This window comes from Gymnoscopelus braueri, assembly GCF_963280865.1.
Source record: "Gymnoscopelus braueri genome assembly, chromosome: 20".
NCBI lineage: Eukaryota > Metazoa > Chordata > Actinopteri > Myctophiformes > Myctophidae > Gymnoscopelus > Gymnoscopelus braueri.
Window position 1 is genome coordinate 26,071,124 of NC_137622.1, and position 18,026 is coordinate 26,089,149.

The 18,026-nt window shown below is 41.2% G+C and overlaps 1 protein-coding gene across 2 annotated transcripts in view; it reads right to left on the reverse strand.

The window, feature by feature from the left end:
- Positions 1-18,026, reverse strand: part of lingo2 (leucine rich repeat and Ig domain containing 2) — a gene marked incomplete at its 3' end in the record, with an annotated part of 308,227 nt that overhangs the window by 36,844 nt on the left and 253,357 nt on the right. Inside the window, exon 1 of one of the 2 annotated variants that reach the window (XM_080415730.1) lies at positions 9,556-9,642. The exons of the other annotated variant lie outside the window; for it this stretch is intronic. Of the gene's footprint in view, positions 1-9,555; positions 9,643-18,026 lie in introns of those variants that run through there. 2 annotated transcript variants of the gene reach the window in all.

Below are 18,026 nucleotides of genomic sequence, written 5' to 3' on the forward strand. Positions count from 1 at the left end.
CTCTCTTTCTGTCTGACGTCGTCTCTTAGATTTGATAGCTTTTGCTTCTAATGATGTGTATTTTACCCACACTTGGGCAGACTATCCAAGCTTATAGCCAAGTTTGTTTCTGTTTCCTCTATGATATTATGCCCGAGGGAGGAATTGTAATAGGAATCATTCTAAGATTTGAAAGAAACACAGGCATAAAAAAAACGTGTGCTGTAAGATGAGCATGAGAACCACATTCTGACATGCATAAGAGAAAATCCCTAAAGTTTTGCAGGTTTGTATATAAAAAAAAACGTATATTATATACATGTAACTTATACGTACCAAATACAGAACAGTGGTAACTTTTGAAAGTGATCCGCACTTCAGCGCAATGTTATGCTTGCCATGCTATTGTTTGGATGCAGGTTATAAACCACCATCTTCAAAGACTTGTTTGATGTCGACTCTAAAAGAGGATTAAACTGAAATGCACGAGGACATGGCTGAATCCCCATCACTCTAGCCAATAAGACTTAATCAATTCACAACATTATCCCATTCAGCATCTTTGCAGTCTCTATTGGAATGTCGAGAGCTGATGGGCAAATTGAGAACACACTGCTTAGATGTGTTACCTATAAATCATTCTGACATCTGGATAGAGAGCAACTGCTGCACGGGACCAATCTCATAATCTTGTGACACAGCGGCAACTTGAAGAATGTAAATTATTTCAATAATTTTGAGTGAAAGAAAAGTGGGTCTTACCGCAGACAATGAGCAAAGACTAATACTTCATGCAGCATGTGACGCAAGCCAAGCCACAAAGTACTCACTCCCTGAGATAGCCGAAACCTTGGCTTTCATCCTGTGTATTTGTCTCCATGCATGGGCAAATCTCTCCGGAGCCATCACAGCTGCTGGAGACAGCACAACAACGGGCTGGACATTCTTTACGCGTGAAGACGGACAAAAAAGAAACAACTCTGGAATCCAGTTTCACCACAAAATCCTGACATTTTAGTAAACAACAGCCACTAAGGGCAATAATTAGACAAAGACGATGGAAAAGGCATGTTTGTCTGCTAATATAATCAGGGGCTGCTAGCTAGTTACCTAGTCTGGTTAATTAACCCCTGGAGGACAGGCGAACAGCAGAGGCTGCATTCGTGATAGGCCTACTGGGCTCAATCAGGGCCACAAACTGCACATTGTATACGGTGAAGAAAATGTTGTAGTAAACACATTCTCTTCCCACTACCAAGCCCTGGGGACCTCTTAATCAAACCACAGTGCACTAATGATGATGCCTCCGCAGAAAGAGAAAAGGGGAAGGAAAGAAGAATGGAGACAAAAGAAACCGTGTGTGTGGACTCATGAGCGCTGATTTCACATGGACAAACGTCAAGTCTTCCCCTGGCCTTTCATCAGAAGTCCTCAGTGACGTTTTAGAACTACAGGTCTCTGGTGGCACCTCTTTCTGCCAAATGAATGATGTGAGGAAATTGTATCCCAGGGATGACATAATTAGGTGTGTTTTAGGGCTGGGCAACTAACCGAAAATATATTGAAACTGGCATTTACAACAAATAATCTTGCTCATTTAGGTTAGTCAAATAATCTCTTGATTATGTATATATATATATATATATATATATATATATATATATATATATATATATATATATATATATATATATATATATATATATATATACACACACACACACACACACACACACACACACACACACACACACACACACACACACACACACACACACACACACACACACACACACACACACAGTATGTTTTTATTTTATTTCTAATATATCAACGAATCGACACAAAAAAAATCGAATTGTTTCTTTTTATAATAGACTAAATCAATTAGTCTGATAAACCACTGGACCCTGGTTTATACTTCCTTGTACAATGGTCATGTACAAACAAATTGTGTAATGTGTAGAACGGCTATGTTCACTATTTAATAGTGAACATATCCGATCCACAAGGTCACAACTTCTGACAACTTGTTTGACAATAGTGAAAATAGAAAATCTACAAGCTCACATTAGATCTGCTAATTTCACTATTTTTGATTTGTTTTAAATAATCGTTCATTAATCGTAATCCAGATAAAAGTTTGAAGTAATCGTGATATTGATTTGAGGTCATATCGCCCAGCCCTGTTTAAATCAGTATGTCAGGATTTCCTATTCCAAGTGTCCATGATGTCATTGCAGGGATTTATAATAAGTGTTTGCTCATTTGTGAAACAAAAACAACAACAACGAGATTGCATTCATTAGCAGTCTGGTGCAATGTCTCTTGATTACCATGCAATGTTACAGACATGAGCATAGTCTGTTTTCTAAGGGAGGCTTAGATTTCACCTTGCATGTTTGTTCACATGGAGAACCCTATGCAACTGCAAATTTGGTGTATTTCTAATACTTGAATTGAAACTTTACTCAGTCATTTGGCAGTTATGTGCAAATACCAATAAGGAATACTGCGCTCAAATATTTAACAGTGGCCTTCCACCAAATTATAACCGATTAAATTCGTATACTAACCCCCCAGACATTTCAGCGCCAAGCATTGTTCTTTTGTCCTTGTTGAGTTGTACAGTAATAACTGTAATTTTTTGTGTGCCCAAACAATGTTTAGAATTTTAGCTGTTACGTGTCCCAGCTCTCGTTTACATGAGCTCTGGCAAAGGGAGCAACAAGCCGAGATTACAGCATAAAATACTAAACAAAACAATACTAAACAAAACAAAAGCACTACAGTATCTATCACAATAAAAAGGGCACATACAGTAGTAGTAATGTACTGTATGTGCGTGTATCAACATGGAGGTGTAAGTAATTAGATATAAATAAATATATAGGCACAGGTAGATTCAAGGACGATGGAGCGTAAAACTGAAAGCCATCTTCCCAAAGTCTGTGGAAGGGTGAGGAATGATACAAAGTGGCAGGTTCTGTAAGCGGAGGTTGTAGGAACTTGTTTTCCAATTAAAAAGTCAATTTAAATAGCCAGGGAGAAAACCCCACTTCATGATTTTAGAAATAAATGGACATCAAAGTGAATAAGCCTTCCCATTTCTGAAAACCGCTTACTGTTACGTCTTGCTCTTTTCAGCAATGATTTCTTTTTAAACTAGAAACATAACAGTAAATGCATACAAATGCGAGTAACCTGAGTGTGCTATGGGTGAGTGTGGGCAATTACATTCTACCGATCACGTCTTTTTTTCCCCCTTCGCCTGCTTTTAGTGAATTGGCAAAATCATTGAAAGCAGCAAATAACTGTTTGGAGAAACCCCCACAAAGTATCAGACAGGTGATAGAGTTCCACTCATATCAACGGGGTGGAACATTTATCATCCACCGAAGCCCTCTCGTGTAAATCACCACCAGGTCTTGCCCCAAAATTACCCAAGACACAGTGAGAAAATAAATAATTAAAGGGCGCCCCATTCTCTGACGTGAAACTCTTGAATGATAAATGATGGAGCTTAGATGGAGAGCAAGAAACAGTGGAGTCCTTGAGCCCTTCAAGACTCGGCCCAGGAGGAGGTGAAGGAGAGGGCGACGTGGCGGGCACATGAATTTCTGCAGATAAAAGAGAAACCTGTCTAGAAATAAGGCTCAGTGACAGGGACATTTTTTTCTTGGTTTAGTTTTTTTTTTTTTTTTTTTTTTACACAATTCTCACCCACACTTGTCATTCTCCATACATCGAAATATTGGATTTAGAGCTCAGTTGTGCATGCATACAGCATGTCTGGGAGCACAGATATGTAAGCCTCTTACAATAAGTGAGCACATCAAGGTGGGGGATACATTTTCTTGTACTCTCATTGTCTTGTATACCTTTGTCGTACAAGCTAAATTAGCCTATCTACAAGCTCACAACGCTTTGCATCGCAACATGTGCAATGAACATTTGTCCTAAATAGGTATGTATGTTAAAGGGATACTTCACTTTCACATAAAATAAACATTAAAAATATATATAAAAAAAATGAAAGAAGTTATGGCAAAATAAAGGCCCCCTCACACATTAGTAGGACACTCTAATGCGTGAGGGGGCCATGAATTTTCCATTACTTTTTTCATTTATTTTTAATATATTTTTTAAAAATTTCCCCGTTCCGAAAGTGAAGTATCCCTTTAATGTGCACATACATGGGGAAAAATAACTAAATTGTGATATTATTATCACACATATCAGACAGTCAACATTTCCCAAAAGGAAATGCATGTATTCAATTCAGTCTGACCTGAAACAGGGATAAAACATGACCCCAGCAGCGATAAAAAAAATATTACCAAAGGGGGATATCAAAAGCAGAGAGGCACGGATCCGCCCAGCAAATCAAACCCTGGAGCACATTGACATTCAGGACACATTGGTTGTCCATTGCTGTACTCATTATTTTCATCCCTCTAATGATAACGTAGAACTCAATGTGCCTCTTGCCTACCCTGCACGTGTCTGTCAAATTACCATGTGAAAACCGGGTTCTCTCACATCGCTGGGTTCAAGTCAGCGATGATGAAAGGGCCGCCTGAGGAGGTTTCCTGTTTGTTAGTGATTGCTGAGTTGTGTTTCTTTTGACTACTTTGATGTGTTTGTTTTTTGCCCCCCCCCCCCCCCCCCCCCCCTGAAATATATTTTGGCACACTGTAGTATTTTCTGCAACCGTTTTCATTTCACTGGGTGATCTTGTAAAAGACAGCTATGTTCTGAAAGGGATTTCCCTGTTCAAATGAGCCTGTAAAAAAAAGCGTTTGTGATATGGTGGTGGGATGGCATCTAAGCTTAATGTGCTTGAAATTAATTACATAAAAAATATTCACAAGCACATGCTTGCACATGAGTGCTACTCATGACTCCAAAAGCTAACCCAGCAAGCACAATGACGTCATGATGACGTTATGATGACGCCCGGTCATCACCCCGGTGACGTTCAGGACTAGGCCAGATCACAGCCCATATGGGGATGATCTTTACGTCATTTACAGGACGTCATCACCGGGACATCATATGGACATTTGGACAGCAATTTTGGGTGATGAGAAATGTGTTTAGATGACGTCCTGGAAGTGACGTTTTTGTGGTCAGGATTAATTTTGGTTGAAATCAGGTGATATTCTGGGCAAGATCTGACTTGTCTTGGTTTGACTTGATCTAGCCCCAATCGAGACGTCACTGATTGGTCCGGGTCCTGACTGTGCTTGCTGGGAAGGGATTCTTTGGTATAATTGGGTGAATAACAAGGCAAGGTTCTGAACCAACCCCCACAACCTACAGTACGTTACTTTCAGTGAGTGACACAGTCGTAGGGCGAAGTAGCCACTACTAATCAGTAGAACCAATCGGTTAGATTGTTGTGACATTCTGAGGGGTCACTCTAAGTGATGAGAGTCTTTCATTTAACCACTTAAACCCCATACTTCCAGGTGGGCGAAGGTGTGTTTTCCCCCGTGCGTGCATGTGGACATGTGAGCTGCACTGTCGGTTGCAATCATGCAACTCTATTGCATCAGACCCTAGGACAGTACAGTTGATGATAATCTGTCCATTTAAAATATATATTTTTCAACAAATCTCACACCAACATTGATCGTGTAAAGTAGTTTTATCCGTATTAGTGATGACTGCATAGGTAGAGAAAAGACCGAGAGAGAGAGAGAGAGAGAGAGAAAGAGAGAGAGACAAAGAGAGAGAGAGAGAGTGTGTGTGTAAAGCCTGAGTTATACTTGCTTGTACGCCAGTGTTGCACACCGAAAATAGCAGACCTCCGAACTCCCAATATTATTATTGATTTGTACTTGTATGTACTTGTCAAACCTAGGTATTATTATTGGGGCGTATCTTCTGGTGGAGATCTGTGCACCACTGAGCGCCCCTTTCTGGTTGAAGTTAGTTTACGCAACACTTTATACCACTTTCCAGCACTCTAAACGTTGAGCCTGAGATGCCAGGTCTCATATTGTAATATAAGCCCAGATAAAATGACTCTCAATCTGCCTGTCTTAGAGGCCTGGCTCAATGTGAATCCATCAGCCGTGGCAGAGAAGATTGCGCCATAGAAATGCCGCCGAGAAATGTACTCATCCACGCATGACCCCACACTCACTGTGTCACATCGACACGAGAGGGACAAAAAAAGAAAACCTTTGTTGTGGAAGCCTATGGGCCCAAGCATCACTCATTTCAAAGTGTCATTGTACTGTAGGTGACAACAGTAGGTGAGACTTGAAGTGTTCAATTTAAGAGGTGTGATTTTGCTTCTTCTGGTGGAGTCCCTTCTCCTTTGTATTTTGCGCTTATGGAGATAGACAGCAGGGAAGCCAAGGGGCTCTAGTGGGATTCAAAGAGGTCAGCAGGCATATGTGAGTCAATCGTAATCTAACAATCCTAATAATTGTTCTGCATTTCATATGGAAATTGTTGATGATGGCGTTGGAAAGCGCTAACACGTTGCTTCAAAATAAGCGTTTTGATTGGGTTGTGAACTGATGCCAGGAAAATGCTGCACGCACGCACGCACGCACGCACGCACACACACACACACACACACACACACACACACACACACACACACACACACACACACACACACACACACACACACACACACACACACACACACACACACACACACACACACACACACACACACACACACACACACACACAGCTTAGCAGAGCCTCCGGACCCCTTCACTATAGGGATGAAGCATTCAGGACATACTGTATGTGAATGCCGTTGGTGTACTGTACACCACACATGCACTCGCCCACTTGTGGAGAATATGATTAAGGATGACTCATCTTACCATATAACTTTTTTCCCCCACATCTCTGTAGACCAGTGCCTATGGGTTTTGCACCGGTGAACTCTCAAATGTGCCTTTATCTGTGGCATTCTTAGAGCGCTTTAAAAAGCCAGGTAAAAAAACCCCAGCAAGAGTAATGAGGGCTTTATGCACTGCAACCCTACTATAACATCCCTCTCTATGTAGTTGGCAATGGACTGTTCTGATCACATCCTGCACCATTTTCTTCCTTCACAGTGGATGTATACTCGTACATCCTTGTGACAATAGTTTCTCAGTCACCCGAAGAAGAGTTGTACTTGTGTTTTTCATTACACATCACACTGATGTGAGCTTTGTGAGCTTTCGACCACAATTTGATTCATCTCTTTATGTAAAGCACTTTGTAACTTGATTTCAATAAGTGCTTTATTTTATCATTATTATTATTATTGTTGTATTATTATTATGTCTACATACTGATGTCTATGTCCCATATATCTAAATGCAGATGTCAATAGTCCTATTGAAACACTAGCCAGTGTGAGCAGTCTTTGTGAGTGAAGCTCCTGCTGTCTGTGCCAAAATAATGCACCTTCTTTCAGAGTCATTTAGACCATTTTCTCTTGCCATCTTGATCTAAAATCTCTAACGGAAGTCTGTGGTTGGTCCATGGTTGGTTTAAGGAGGTTTGTGATCGGTCAATTCATAGGTCTGTTACGCATTTTGTTTTGTCTCAGGGGGTAGTCCTTAACCATTTCCTCCCTGTAAACTAAATTTAAATATCGCTCATGTCAGCCATGTGGAATGTCCAGATACTACTAACAATGTAAGGCATTCACAAAGTAGTCATTAGACACTCAAGATAGCCAATATAAGTTGCTTGAGTAGTCTGCCAACCCCCAGCATGTTCTAGCCTAAAGACACCCCTTGTTCAATTTGACGCTATGTTGCCTCTTGTCTTCCTAAACAGTTTGTCTGTGCCATTCCAAGGAAATGCATCACTCCTGGACTCCTGGACCATTGGACAGGCCAAGATGGCTGCATGTTACCTCCCACCAAATTCTGGATTTAATTAACTGCAACCAGCCTCTGGCATGATGGCTGGAATGAACTGACCACTGGAAGCTTCCCATCAAGCTGTGGATGGGGTACATACTGGATGATGGCAAGCTGACAGAGAACAGAAGAGACATGTACAGTGATAGCTATGGTGATACCTTGCCTGGTGAAATGGAGAGCAGGGATGTAGCCACTATAGCCACTGTACACGTCTCACGTTTTACTGCATAATTTTGCTCTAATTTTGCTGTCCTTCTATCGACAGCTTAAGAATAGTCAGTGGCAAGTACAGTAGGAGCTTGAGGGTTTACAGTTTTGTGTAAGTATAGAAATACTGTAGCTATATCTATAACATTTGAGAAAGATTAGGCTGCTGTGCTGCAGTATAGCGCATAGTTGCAGCATAGATTCAGAATTAGGGCCTTTTTTGACTGTACCCTCGAGTGGGATTAGGCAGATTGCTACAGACCGACCCTTCCTTCCACCTCCCACCACCTCCACCTACCAATATGCCTAACCTAAACCCCTCTTGGCCCCGCCACTATTTTTTACTCTGGCTCTTAATTGGGCCCTACAGTTAAACTGTGTTCTCAAGCTAGCAAAGAGCCTCAGTTTACCCACATTAAGAAAGAGATTCACATCCTCCAAGTGTAAAACTAAGAGAAAGTGACTTTGCTGACACTGTAATTCACCCCTGGCTCCGTCATTTCCCCGCATGGGTTGGAGCCAGTCAAAACACACACACACACACACACACACACACACACACACACACACACACACACACACACACACACACACACACACACACACACACACACACACACACACACACACACACACACACACACACACACACACACACACAAATGCAAGGGAGGGGAGGTTGATAGCACGCATAATGCAGTCTGTGTTTGGCAGATAGCAGGGTGGTCTGACACTATTTCAAGGTATGTGAGAGTGGCATCTCCATTTAAAATAACTTCAGTCCGTTCCAGCCTTGTGTTCCTTCCAGTATACCGAGTGATCCATGAGCAGTGCTCCATGACAGTGTCAGCTCCATTTGACAAATGCACCGGCCTCTGCAAACTGCTTGTACAAGCACAAACACATCTGGACTATTTATCTTCCCGCCGGAAAATAAGCCCCAACAAAAACATATCAGAATATGAGAGCATCTCAAACACATCCATTTTGTTTTGGTATCAGTTCTGACAGTGCCACAAAGAAGGGCAGTGATGCAGCAGGAGATGGTATAACGGAAAAAAGAAAAGGAGAGGAAAATGAGAAATGGACATTTCAAGCCAAAATCCTTTCCTTTTGTAATATCTGACCGTTCCCTTTATGCTATGTTTGTTTCAGACAGAGAGCAACATTTCAAAATGTGAGCTCCTACCATGTCAACATCTGTTGCAGCAGATTCACTGGTTGCAACTCAATATGAACTTGAGGTATTTTTTTGCAACCCCAGAATAACATCTTCTATAAAATTCACTATTCATGCACATACTACATACAGTATGCCGTGGTGGATAGGAACTAATTTGACCTCTGTGCTTGAGTAATGATGCTTTCTATGAGTATTTTAAGCCCTTACACATAATTGTGCTTGAGTAAGCATTATTTGTGAAGATGGAAATATGTGGCAGCATGTTATATAAGTGAAAGATGTAAACACCTCATTAATGTTTCAGTATTCTCCACCCCTGCATAGTGTCCATCTTCAAACCACCTACAGAATCTCCTCTGCCTTTACCGCTGCTCTGCCTCCTGAAAGACAACAGCAGTGGTGTAAAGTTACTAAGTACATTTACTCAAGTACTGTACTTAAGTACAATTTTTAGGTGCTTTTACTTTACTGGAGTATTTCCAATTGTCTTACTTCTACTCCACTACATCTCAGAGGCAAATATTGTACTTTTACTCCATTACAATTATTCGAAAACCTTAAAATTACTTACTTTGCAGATATAAATGATTATGTTATCAAACATACATTAACCACTTTAGCCCTATATTATACCTAGGCTATTTGAAAATAGCCGATCGATGCGACGCGTTGTGAGCTTGTACATCTGCTATTTTCAAACATTTTAGTACTTTTACCTTTGGTACTGTAAGTAATTATTTTTTATACCAATACTTTTGTACTTTTACTCAAGTCAATTTTGAATTCCGGACTTTTACTTGTAACAGAGTACTTCTACATTGCAGAATTTATACTTTTACTTAAGTAAAATATTTGAGTACTTTTTCCACCACTGGACAACAGCAATAGGATTCCTGTACAGTCACCATGCAACCGACATTCTCCAGCAGCAGCAGTCATTGCCACATCCGTCAGTGAGCAGCTCGAAAGCCATGCCGAAGTCCATTAACCCTCGGGGACAGCCTCCCCCATTACTATCATTTATTCCCTGTTTAAAGGTCAGTACTAGCACAATATCTCATGTGACCCCGGGGCTTCCCCACCCACTCTCCTCTCTCTGGGTGGGAGACCACACCAGTGGGAGTGAGGAGTGGATGGTGGAACTCTCAGTTATGGTGGCATCTCCTCAACGTGATACAGTCTCTCTCTCTCTTTGAAATAATGCTATACTCACTCTCCACTCCCTGGGTGGGAGACTGTAAAGGTCCCTAGCATTGATAGGGGCACTACCAGTCTCTCAGTGGGTGCGGTCACACTCATTAGCATGAGCAAGTGTGCTGCTGTCTCTCTCTGATTAACTGATGTCACTTAGCGGACATTTTATGGACACTGTGCCATTGTTATATTTGAGAATTATTTAGATTTTTATAGCTTCAGTACTCCAGTACTTACGAATAATTTTGCAGAACATTACACAGATAGATCTATGTTTACAATCCAATTGCAGCGTTATAATTATGTACTGCATATTCCTTGCACTACTTGTACAGTACATAACGGCCACCGCAACTGCAAATGTGTAATATTCTACACTGCAGTCTCTCAGTCTCCCCAAGGACCTCAATGGAAACAAGCTGTAAGATTTTTTTGCGTTATCCTTTTGATTATGGTGGGTCAGATGTGACATATGTTTTAAATTGATCAATACAAATATCAATCAATCAATCAAAGACAAAGGAATTCTGATTATGAGGACTGATTTATAGTTTCAGTACATACAAACACATTTTCAGTATTTTTTAATACTCATAATTTGGGGTCTCTGATGTGCAGGGGGGAAAAAAACAAGCCATTTTGATTTCCCTCCTGGACATAATGGTAGGGACTATTTTTAATAACACCACCCCATCTTCTTCTACAATGAAAATTATTTATAATCAATATAGGGAAAAGAATAGGAAGTAACCACAATCAATATAGGAGCTATAATGAAAAGCACCTGACCTCAGTTAAGGGTATTCTTCATGTAAATAGAACCAGTACAGAGTATTCTGATGACTCAATCTATAGTCCTGGAGGGCAGAAAGAAAGTCAGCGATGCCACAGAATATTATGCCATATTCTTCCCCTCATTGTTATTCAAGGAAAAAATATTAATGTAAAAATAATCCATTGGCTTGTGCGTGACTTGTTACAGTAAACAACAATAGCCTTCCGGCTTCAGGCAGTAATTCCATAAGCGTGCATCCATCTCTTTCTACAGGGTCAAGCACTAGAGCACATGCCAACCGCAGGGCAAAAATCAAAAAATAAAACGAATGAGTATTTCTAGCCAGAAAAACTATAACTTCTAAATAAATGAAAAATAATAAAGTTGTCAGATATTTACAGTGCCTGCAGAACTGTCCTGATGATTTCAAATAATTACTACCCACTGATGTCTATTGAAGAGAACAGCCGCTAGCCAGGCAGAGCAAAAGAAGAGGTGTAGATGGAAAAAATATGTTTTTCACAGCTTTAGATCATAGCCAGAGTGATATGCTAGTCTATCTGTCGATCTCTCCTGCCACTTTTAGTTCAGTTCATGTTGATCTGAGGTTTGATTTCTGTCCACGCTCTATAATGTCTGATTTATACACAGGTTGTCATTCGTTGCTGTCGGGGGGAAACCTTGTATGTCCAAAATCGTTCCTTCTTTTTATTATCATTTAAAAAAAGTTTTAAAATAGTGAAAGTAGCTGATCGACAAGCTCAAATTAACTCAGCATGGCTTTCACAAGCTGGTTTGTGAGCTTGTATCTGCTATTTCACTCTTCTCTTATATGCCGAAGTAGGGCATTAATTTACGAAAAAACATAAAAAGTTGACATATGGAGAGTTTCTGCCTGTAGCAATGCATTATACAGTAGGTTACTAACTGCATTATAGGTTACTAACTGTACATCATGCTACTCATCAGTGGCAACCTCTATCCCCAACCAACCCTCTGTTGTTTAAAAGGTTAAGTGAACAATGAAATTCTTGATAGGGTATACATACTAGTTATATACAGTATTGTTACTACATGGTAAAAGCCTGAGTGTTAATTTAATGCTGAAAGTGTAAAAATGTACCCATCTCTGCCTGGCATGCCTGGAAGTGTTTATGTTTCTTATTGTAGTCACTCATCTTCATCTGCTTTCTGTAATTTGCCACATGTGGCCACTTGTAGGGGCTCTGCTGAAGAACAAGTGATGGAGACTGACGATGATCAGCATTTCTGAGTTTACAATATTTGTATGCATGCATTACACATTTAGCTATTGAACTTTTAAGCAACTAGAGGTTCGGGCCGCTACCCAGCCCTCACACCTACGTCGCACCACGGATCTGACTGATATGCCCATATACTGTTTGGAGATCTCTGTATCTGTCAGTTCTTCTCCCTTTTAATGCCCATATATGATCCCTGATTTCATCAGTACATGCCCATATATGGGCATGCCCCCTTTTGTGCCCATATATGGAGCTGACTGATTTGTTTGCGCCTGATACCATGACGACACATTGAGGTTAGACAACACACTCCATATTTGGGCGTAGCTGCATTGGGAACTCCTTGTATGGTTATGGCTCAGCCATGGTGACATGAGTGTGACATCAGAGGTCCGCCCGCCGGCTCCCTTAAGCCAATTCTAATAAAGGATACATATATGTTATCGTGATTATATCACAGCTATGGGTGTTGTTGGTGTCTTTAAAAGCCCATAGCCTGTATAATTCAAAACCTTCTGACACCATAGTGCCGTTGGTACTAATGTTTTCTTGAAGAGTGAGAAATCTTTGGAATGGTCAGACCAATAGGGATCACTTTTTCTTTCAGGTGTAAATGTAGCCACAATTCTGTCACTGCATAACACCCTGGGAAACGGCCACACATTGTCTGAGTGCAAGAGAAAGCTTCAGTGCCAGAGGATAGTTTGAAACCCTTAAATGCAACGGTCTCTTTGCTTCTATGTCTTTATCTCTTCTTCCCTTTTTTTTTTACTTTTCTATAATCATAAAAACTTCATTCGGCTCCACATGAGAAATATGGGGGGGAGACACAAACCCTGAAGCAAGGAATCATTGTTCAACTGTCCGATGATGCCTTCAGTGGCACTCAGAGCACTCAAGTTGGATACAAACCTGTCACCATCATGCAATCAAGGGCTGATGTTTCTATCAGAGCCATTACCACATAGTACCTACAACTCTGTGTGAGTGTGTATGTGTGTGTGTGTGGGGGGGGGGGGGGGGGGGGGGGGCTCCAGCTGCCGCAAACCCACCCCCATACGACCGTTCATTATGGCGGATATGTCCTCGTACGACAGTACTCAAATGGATATGCTTGTCTGAGTTTTCCAGCCTGCACGCTCCAGAGGAACAGACAGCAGCCAGCTAGCAAACAATCACTGAGGAGCTAAGCGTGTCCATTAAGGCTGTCAGTTAGCGAGGCCCTTGATTAATTGCCCACTGCACAGTGGCAAATTAAAGCAGGGCTCGAGCCCACCCCCTGCACATAATTAAGTAAGACTAGATTGCCAAGGAGAGGGGTGGCAATAAGATGGGTTCCATTACCTCTACTGCCATAATCCCCAATCATTCTATCTTACATGTAATGAAGGGCCTTCAACTGTGTGTAGCATGTAGTACAATGCTAGGTTATGTGTGCGTGTGAGACGAGTAGTATTGAGATGTTAGCCTGAACAGATCTAGTATTCATAACCTGTCGTGATACTAATGTCTGGACCTAGGCAACAAGATTTCTAATAAAGGCCATCAGCATGAAGAAGCACACTAGCTAGATGAAAGCAGGTCGGCTTAATACTGTATGTCATCAATGTATGAAGCCAGCAGCAATGAAAGAAATCTTTTGTATTTTGTCAATAACACTTTTTTCACAAGATTGTTTGTACAGCCCACATTAGCTGCTGCACCAGGTGCTGCCTGAGCAAAAGTCGGCGGCCGTAGCTTAGTGGGTAGAGAGGCCGTCTGGTTTCTGATGACCAGACGGCCTCTCTACCCACTAAGCTACGGCCGCTTTGCTTTCCGTTACCGGTCCTAGTGTCCCTGAGCAAGACACTTAGGGCCCTTTCTTGCGTGGCGCATTATCCCTTATGGCTAATCTTATTAGCCATTTTTATTATTTTGAAAAACAAAATAATAAGCAAGCGCTCAATATGACCGAAGCTGAAACAGAGATTTCCCCAAAGGATTGATAATGTCTACATTATTACATTACAAGAGTCATTACCATAGATGTTATAGTTAAACCTGACTATGACCAACAACCTTCTGGCAACTTTGACCAGAGCTGCTGTGGTGCAGCAGTTAATATGGTCCATATAGACACAGTTTTGTAGATTAAAGATGTTTCAGTGGGAAAATACAACAATAAAGCTGCTGCCGTTGTGCATTGATTACGGCAGTAGCAGACTCATTTATAGCTGCTGGCTGTTTTTAGAAAACATGTACATGTAGGATATTGGATGGGGAATTGTATTGCCTGCGTCCAGACGTTAGTATCATACCAGATTATAGATACTAAAGTCTGGGAAATAAATACATAGGCTACTGCATGTGGTCTCCAGACTAGCAGTGCCTCTATGTGTTAGTGTGAGTGTGTTACAATGTGTGTAAAACACATAGGACTGTCTGCTTATGACTACAGTAATGGAGGAGGCCTTTCACATAAACCATTAGTGCTTGTGCAAGTATGAGTGCACACACGCATGCTTTGGCCACGCATAGTATTTAATCTCAGCAGACAGGTTTCCCATGCACCAATGCCGTTTCTATGTGAAACTCAATTGGACCACCCCATACTGTGAGAATAGTTCTACATTACCTGGCATTTATCTACAAGTATCTTTTCAATGAGGCGTGTTTTATTCCACTACAGCAAGAGATTCACTATTTACCAGATGGGAACAAATATCTGGCTTAGCGGCTTTATTGTGCCTTCAATAATTCCTTTATAGTCTACACTCAAACTGAAGTCATATAAAACCAGGAAAGCAAAATTGTATTTGATTGAGTTTACATTTTAGAGTCCTCTGGGATTAACTGTGTAGAATCAATTTTAATGTCACATCACACGATTACAGGGGTAATCGTGTGAAAAATGTAAAGCCCCATGTGCAATACACATCCTCTATACTGATAAAAAAAAAGGAATTAAGCGGTTAAGTTGAGTCAAAACAAGTCTCACCTTCACATGTAGGCTACAGACTACGGCAACTGGCAACATACGAAACAAATTAGGTACTACTAGTCATATTGTACTAAATAACTCATATTTGGATGCATGGGTATGTACTATGTGAGGGGGTGAGCAGATATTCAAGAGTGACTTTGGGCCGGAGATACCAGGATACCAGGCTTTACAGTATATGGCCGTAAGTGTGGGTATCAAAGAACTTTGAGTCTTAGACAACATGCGTTCATACAGTATGTGTTGCCATGTGTCAATGCATGCATGTGTATGGAAAGAGTTGGAAAATAGTTGAACACGTGCACGTGCTCACACATGTGTGCGCATTCACGTGGGTGCGCCAGTGTGACGGAGTGCTAATGTACTGTACGTAGTCAGCTAGAAAACAGTGGTGGACTGGAGGCTCATCAGTCAGAGGCCATCTCTCCAGCGAGTCAGAGGAGCAGCAGAGGCTCAGCAGCATCCATCATGATCACATGAGCGCCCTCAAATCCTCCTCCCCGCGGTGCATATATGAACACAGGAATGTGTGGCTCGCAGTTGATACATCAAAACAGGATGCTTTTCTGTGATATTTAAATTGGCTGGCTTGCGTACAAGTACGAAACCATTCGGTCCCACAGCCCACAGGCACAGTGGCCACTCAGCACTTTGAAAGGAGGCTTTACAAATAAAGACAGGGTTTATAGCATGACTTGTTTACACTTATATGCTACGTAGAAAGTATCCCTCCATGGAATTAGAATTTAAAAAAGAAAATAATCATTACTCAGCAACAACGATTGAAAATTAGCTTGATGCTAAACTATAGTACGGTAAATAGGATTTTCAATTTCTCAACATAAATCAGTGTATATAAAGCGATTGTTTTTTAAAGATTATTCAACACCATATTCAATGGCAACCTAATTAGCACAGAAACAGTAAGCTATCCTCTTTTATCATTTCCTTCGGGATAGCTTAAATTTGCACCACCTTCACTTACTCTGTGTTTAGATAACTATGGGTACACAGAATGCCCAAAAGGAACAAGGGCCACTTAGAGAGCCCAAAAGAGAAACACAATTTATTGCCTTAAAAACTATTGACTCCACTTATGCTGTACCGCCGTCAACTTTAATAGATATTTAGATACATATGAGATCAATACATGTTTGTACTGTATTTACTGTATGTGTGCATAGATTATACTGTACTGTACTACCGGTATATGCTTCTGTATTGTACATTTATTTACACTCTCATGCTCAAACCCAGGACCAAATACTGACTTTCTGGCTGTATCATCTGTATCACATCACCTACAGTTTTGGAAACATGTAATGTTGTTGGCAAAGTGAACAACATGTATAACGCTTTGTGTTTACTTAATTTTCAATTAGCAAAATAAACTGACTCTGTACTGTATGTATCACTCACATGGGTCACACCATCATGACTTAATGTATTAATCTAAAGTTGCATTGACATCAAACACAACTTGAGCTTAAATGACTTACGGATTAAAGAAACCCAAATAAAGCACTTTAGTCTGCCCACCACCGCAGAGTCTAGGGGTTCGAATCCACCGCAATGCACCCGACTGGCTTTGTCGAGTGTCTACACGTGTTCGGGAGAGGGAAGCCGGGCGAGGGGGGTGATATTTGTCACTGCACGCACTCTTACGGGCTGGGGCGGCGCCTGTCAGCAAGGGGGGTGATGGGCGGGAGGAGTAGGACAAAGATCTACAAGTAGATCTACAAGCTCACAGTGCATTGCTATGCAACGTGTTGTAAGTTTAGGCTATGAATCAATCCCTGGATATAATGATAGAGGGTCAGGTTTTGTCCCAGACACTGCCCAGCAACAGAGCTACACTTTTACAGTTGCCATTTACAGTACTGCCTCCCCGAGAAATCCCATAACAAATGACCTACCATGGTGTCTTAGTTTAAATTAACTGTATTTATTTATAAATTGCACTTAACCACTTAAACCCTCTATACCGAGTTGAACGGGGTCGGCTCTGCACTTGGTCCCCTCTTTTTTCCCTCTACACATAGCCTATATAGAAGCTCACAACGCTCACAAGAATTGTAGTCTAAGAAAATCAGGATTATAGTTCTCCTAGGAGCAGGCAGGCCCTTGAGTTGGAAGTATGCTGCACTTTACTAAATCAAAATGTAGTGTGCGTGATTGAGACGTAATCCTCCGGTGTGTGTGAGAGCTTTGTGTGTGCGAGTGTGTGTGTGTGTGTGTGTGTGTGTGTGTGTGTGTGTGTGTGTGTGTGTGTGTGTGTAAATAAGGACCCATGGAAACTAGTTAGTTTTGACACTACACTTAGGCTATCATTGAATGGCAGTATGCACATGATTCAGAGCCATTCCTGTCAATCTCCGGTGATAAATGTAATTTTGGATCATTGTCTGCCATTTGTCTCTTGCTACAAAGCAGGGCCGGTGCTAGGCAATTTGGCGCCCTAGGCAATATTTTTCCTGGCAAAGCTTGATAATTAGGCTTTTTACAAAGCCAGCAGTCATACCAAAACATCTTGCTGTATTAATGT